The following is a 6,102-nucleotide window of genomic DNA, read 5'->3' as shown; positions in this document are numbered from 1 at the left end:
TTCTTTATTCTGCTCTGCAGTAGTTATTTCCACTATTTTATCTTCCAGGTCACTTATCCGTTCTTCTGCCTCAGTTATTCTGCTATTGATCCCATCTAGAGTACTTTTAATTTCATTTATTGTGTTGTTCATCGTTGCTTGTTTCATCTTTAGTTCTTCTAGGTCCTTGTTAACTGATTCTTGCATTTTGTCCAATCTATTGTCCATTCTATCTCCAAGATTTCGGATCAACCTTACTATCATTATTCTGAATTCTCTTTCAGGTAAGCTGCCTATTTCCTCTTCATTTGTTAGGTCTGGTGCATTTTTATCTTGCTCCTTTATCTGCTGTGTGTTTTTCTGTCTTCTCATTTTGCTTATCTTACTGTGTTTGGGGTCTCCTTTTTGCAGGCTGCAGGTTCGTAGTTCCTGCTGTTTTTGATGTCTGTCCCCAGTGGCTAAGGTTGGTTCAGTGGGTTGTGTAGGTTTCCTGGTGGAGGGGACTAGTGCCTGTGTTGTGGTGGATGAGGCTGGATCTTGTCTCTCTAGTGGGCAGGTTCACGTCTGGTGGTGTGTTTGGGGTGTCTGTGGCCTTATTATTATTTTAGGCAGCCTCTCTGCTAATGGGTGGGGTTGTGTTCCTGTCTTGCTAGTTGTTTGGCATAGGTTGTCCAGCACTGTGGCTTGCTGGTCGTTGAGTGAAGCTGGGTGCTGGTGTTAAGATGGAGGTCTCTGGGAGATTTTCGCCGTTTGATATTATGTGGAGCTGGGAGGTCTCTTGTTGACCAGTGTTCTGAAGTTGGCTCTCCTACCTCAGAGGCAGAGCCCTGACTCCTGGCTGGAGCAACAAGAGCTTTTCATCCACACGGTTCAGAATAAAAGGGAGAAAAAGTAGAGGGAATTAGTAGAAGTATGAGGAAAGAAAGAAGGAAAGGAGGGAAGGAAGGAAGGAAGAAAGAAAGAAAGAAGCAAAGAAGGAAAGAAGGAAAGAAAGGAGGGAGGGAGGGAGGGAGGAAGGAAGGAAGGAGGGAAAGAAGGAAAAAAGACAGAAAGAAAGAAGATACAGTAAAAATAAAATAAAGTATAGTAAAGTTATTGAATTAAAAAATTCTTATTTAAAAAAAAAAAAGGGACGGATAGAACCTTAGGACAAATGTTGGAAGCAAAGCTATAAAGACAAAATCTTACACAGAAGCATACACATACACCCTCACTAAAAGAGGTAAAGGGGGAAAAATCATAAATCTTGCTGTCAGAGGCCACCTCCTCAATTTGGGATGATTCGTTGTCTAAAGGAGGGAAGGAAAGAAAGAAAGAAAGAAAGAAAGAAAGAAAGAAAGAAAGAAAGAAAGAAAGAAAGAAAGAAAGAAGGTAAAGTATAATAACGTTATTAAAATTAAAATTGATTATTAAGAAAAAAAATTTTTAAAAAAAACCATGGACGGATAGAACCCTAGGACAAATGGTGGAAGCAAGACTATACAGACAAGATCTCACACAGAAGTATACACATATACATTCACAAAAAGAGAAAAAGGGAAAAAAATCATAGATCTTGCTCCTAAAGTCCACTTCCTTAATTTGGGATGATTGGCTGTCTATTCAGGTATTCCACAGATGCAGGGTACATCAAGTTGATTGTGGAGCTTTAATCCGCTGTTTCTGAGGCTGCTGGGAGAGATTTCCCTTTCTCTTCTTTGTTCTCACAGCTCCCAGGGCTAAGCTTTGGATTTGGCCCTGCCTCTGCGTGTAGGTCGCTGGAGGGCGTCTGTTTTTTGCTCAGACAGGGCGGGGTTAAAAGAGCCGCTGATTCGGGGGCTCTGGCGCACTCAGGCCGGCGCGGCGGGAGGGGCACGGCGTGCGGGGCGGGCCTGTGGCGGCAAAGGCCGGCGTGACTTTGCACCAGCCTGAGGCGCGCTGTGCGTTCTCCCGGGGAAGTTGTCCCTGGATCCCGGGAACCTGGCAGTGGCGGGCTGCACAGGCTCCGTGGAAGAGGGGTGTGGAGAGTGACCTGTGCTCGCACACAGGCCCCTCGGTGGCGGCAGCAGCAGCCTTATCGTCTCCCGCCCGTCTCTGGGGTCCGCGCTTTCAGCCGCGGCTCGCGCCCGTCTCTGGGGTCCGCGCTTTTTTAGCCGCGGCTCGCGCCCGTCTGTGGAGCTCCTTTAAGCAGCGTTCTTAAACCCCTCTCCTCACGTACCAGGAAACAAAGAGGGAAGAAGAAGTCTCTTGCCTCTTCGGCAGGTGCAGACTTTTCCCCGGACTCCCTCCCAGCTAGCCGTGGTGCACTAACCCCTTCAGGCTATGTTCAAGCCACCAACCCCAGTCCTCTCCCTGCGCTCCGGCCTCAGTTCGCAGCCCCGCCCATCCCGGCGGGTGAGCAGACAAGCCTCTCGGGCTGGTGAGTGCCGGTCGGCACCGATCCTCTGTGCGGGACTCTCCCCGCTTTGCCCTCCGCACCTGTTGCTGTGCACTGCTCCGCGGCTCCGAAGCTCCCCCCTCCGCCCCCCGCAGTCTCCGCCCGCGAAGGGGCTTCCTAGTGTGTGGAAACTTTTCCTCCTTCACAGCTCCCTCCCACTGGTGCAGGTCCCGTCCCTATTCTTTTGTCTCTGTTTATTCTTTTTTCTTTTGCCCTACCCAGGTACGTGGGGAGTTTCTTGCCTTTGGGAGGTCTGAGGTCTTCTGCCAGCGTTCAGTAGGTGTTCTGTAGGAGTTGTTCCACGTGTAGATGTATTTCTGGTGTATCTGTGGGGAGGAAGGTGATCTCCGCGTCTTACTCTTCCGCCATCTTCAAGGTCCCCCGCCACATCTTCTTTATCCATTAATCTGTAGATGGACACTTAGGTTGCTTCCATGTCCTGGCTATTGTAAATAGAGCTGTAATGAACATTGTGGTACATGACTATTTTTGAATTATGGTTTTCTCAGGGTATATGCCAAGTAGTGGGTTTGCTGGTTCGTATGGTAGTTCTATTTTTTGTTTTTTAAGGAATGTCCATGCTGTTCTCCACAGTGGCTGTATCAATCTACATTCCCTCCAACAGTGCAAGAGGTCCCCTTTTATCCACACCCTCTCCAGCATTTATTGTTTGTTTGTAGATTTTCCGATGATCGCCATTCTGCCCAGTGTGAGGGGATACCTCACTGTAGTTTTGATCTGCATTTCTCTAATGATTAATGGTGTTGAGCATTCTTTCATGTGTTGTTGGCAATCTGTGTATCTTCTTTGGAGAAATGTCTATTTAGGTCTTCTGTGCATTTTTGGATTGGGTTGTTTGTTTTTTTGATATTGAGCTGCAAGAGCTGCTTGTAAATTTTGGAGAGTAATGCTTTATCAGTTGCTTCATTTGCAAATATTTTTTCCTCATTCTGAGGGTTCTCTTTTTGTCTTGTTTATGGTTTCCTTTGCTATGAAAAAGCTTTTAAGTTTCATTAGGAACCATTTGTTTATTTTTGTTTTTACTTCCATTTCTCTAGGAGGTAGGTCAAAAAGGATCTTGCTGTGATTTATGTCATAGAGTGTTCTGCCTATGTCTTCCTCTAAGAGTTTTATACTGTCTGGCCTTACATTTAGTTCTTTAACCCATTGTGAGTTTATTTTTGTGTATGGTGCTATGGAGTGTTCTAATTTCATTCTTTTACATGTAGCTGTCTGGGTTTCCCAGCACCACTTATTGAAGAGGCTGTCTTTTCTCCATTGTATATTCTTGCCTCCTTTAACAAAAAATAAGGTGGCTATATGTGCATGGGTTTATCTCTGACTTTCTATCCTGTTCCATTGATCTATATTTCTGTTTTTGTTCCAGTACCATACTGTCTTGATTACTGTAGCTTTGTAGTATAGTCTAAAGTCAGGGTGCCTGATTCCTCCAGCTCCGTTTTTCTTTCTCAAGATTGCTTTGGCTATCGGGGTCTTTTGTGTTTCCATACAAATTGTGAAAAATTTTGTGTTATTTCTGTGAAAAATGCCATTGGTAGTTTGATAGGGATTACATTGAATCTGTAAATTGCTTTGGGTAAAATAGTCATTCTCACAATGTTGATTCTTCCAATCCAAGGACATGGTATATCTCTCCATCTGTTTGTATCATCTTTAATTTCTTTCATCAGTGTCTTATAGTTTTTTGCATACAGGTCTTTTGTCTCCTTAGGTAGGTTTATTCCTAGGTATTTTATTCTTTTTGTTGCAGTGGTAAATAGGAGTATTTCCTTAATTTCTCTTTCAGATTTTTCATCATTAGTGTATAGGAATGCAAGAGATTTCTGTGCATTAATTTTATATTTTGCTATTTTACCAGATTCATTGATTAGCTCTAGTAGTTATCTGGTAGCATCTTTAGGATTCTCTATGTATAGTATCATGTCATCTGCAAACAGTGACAGTTTTACTTCTTCTTTTCCAATTTGGATTCCTTTTATTTCTTTTCTTCTCTGATTGCTGTTGCTAAAACTTCCAATACTATGTTGAATAATAGTGGTGAGAGTGGACATCCCTGTCTTGTTCCTGATCTGAGAGGAAATGTTTTCACTTTTTCACCATTGAGAACGATGTTGGCTGTGGATTTGTCATATATGGCCTTTATTATGTTGAGATAAGTTCCCTCTATGCTGACTTTCTGGAGGGTTTTTATCATAAATGGGTGTTGAATTTTGTCAAAAGCTTTTTCTGTATCTATTGAGATGATCATATGGTTTTCTCCTTCAGTTTGTTAATATGGTTTATCACATTGATTGATTTGAGTATACTGAAGAATCCTTGCATTCCTGGAATAAAACCCACTTGATCATGGTGTATGATCCTTTTAACTTGCTGTTGGATTCTGTTTGCTAGTATTTTGTTGAGGATTTTTGCATCTATGTTCATCAGTGATATTGGCCTGTAGTTTTCTTTCTTTGTGACATCTTTGTCTGGTTTTGGTATCAGGGTGATGGTGGCCTCGTAGAAGGAGTTTGGGAGTGTTCCTCCCTCTGCTATATTTTGGAAGAGTTTGAGAAGGATAGGTGTTAGCTCTTCTCTAAATGTTTGATAGAATTCGCCTGTGAAGCCATCTGGTCCTGGGCTTTTGTTTGTTGGAAGATTTTTAATCACCATCTCAATTTCAGTGCTTGTGATTGGTCTGTTTATATTTTGTACTTCTTCTTGGTTCAGTCTTGGAAGGCTGTGCTTTTCTAAGAATTTGTCCATTTCTTCCAGGTTGTCCATTTTATTGGCATAGAGTTGCTTGTAGCAATCTCTCAGGATCCTTTGTATTTCTGCAGGGTCAGTTGTTACTTCTCCTTTTTCATTTCTAATTCTATTGAGTCTTCTCCCTTTTTTTCTTGATGAGTCTGGCTAATGGTTTATCAATTTTGTTTACCTTCTCAAAGAACAAGCTTTTAGTTTTATTGATCTTTGTGATTGTTTCCTTCATTTATTTCTGATCTGAGATTTATGATTTCTTTCCTTGTGCTAACTTTGGGGTTTTTTGTTCTTCTTTCTCTAATTGCTTTAGGTGTACAGTTAGGTTGTTTATTTCAGATTTTTCTTGTTTCTCGTGGTAAGATTGTATTGCTATAAACGTCCTCATAGAACTGCTTTTGCCGCATCCCATAGGTTTTGGGTCATTGTGTTTTCATTGTCATTTGTTTCTAGGTATTTTTGATTTCTTCAGTGATCTCTTGGTTATTTAGTAGTGTACTGTTTAGCTTCCATGTGTTTGTATTTTTTACAGATTTTTTCCTGTAATTGATACCTAGTCTCATAGCGTTGTGCTCAGAAAAGATACTTGATACAATTTCAACTTTCTTAAATTTACTAAGGCTTGATTTGTGACCCAAGATATGATCTATCCTGGAGAATATTCCACGTGCACTTGAGAAGAAAGTGTATTCTTTTGTTTTTGGATGGAATGTCCTATAAATATCAATTAAGTCCATGTTGTTTAATGTATCATTTAAAGCTTGTGTTTCCTTATTTATTTTCATTTTGGATGATCTGTCCATTGGTGAAAGTGGAGTGTTAAAGTTCCCTACTATGATTGTGTTACTGTCGATTTCCCCTTTTATGGCTGTTAGCATTTGCCTTATGTATTGAGGTGCTTGTATGTTGGGTGCATAAATATTTACAGTTGTTTTGTCTTATTTTCA

The sequence above is a fragment of the Leucopleurus acutus genome, assembly GCF_964270905.1.
Source record: "Leucopleurus acutus genome assembly, chromosome: 17".
Taxonomy (NCBI): domain Eukaryota; kingdom Metazoa; phylum Chordata; class Mammalia; order Artiodactyla; family Delphinidae; genus Leucopleurus; species Leucopleurus acutus.
This window is presented reverse-complemented; position numbering follows the sequence as displayed.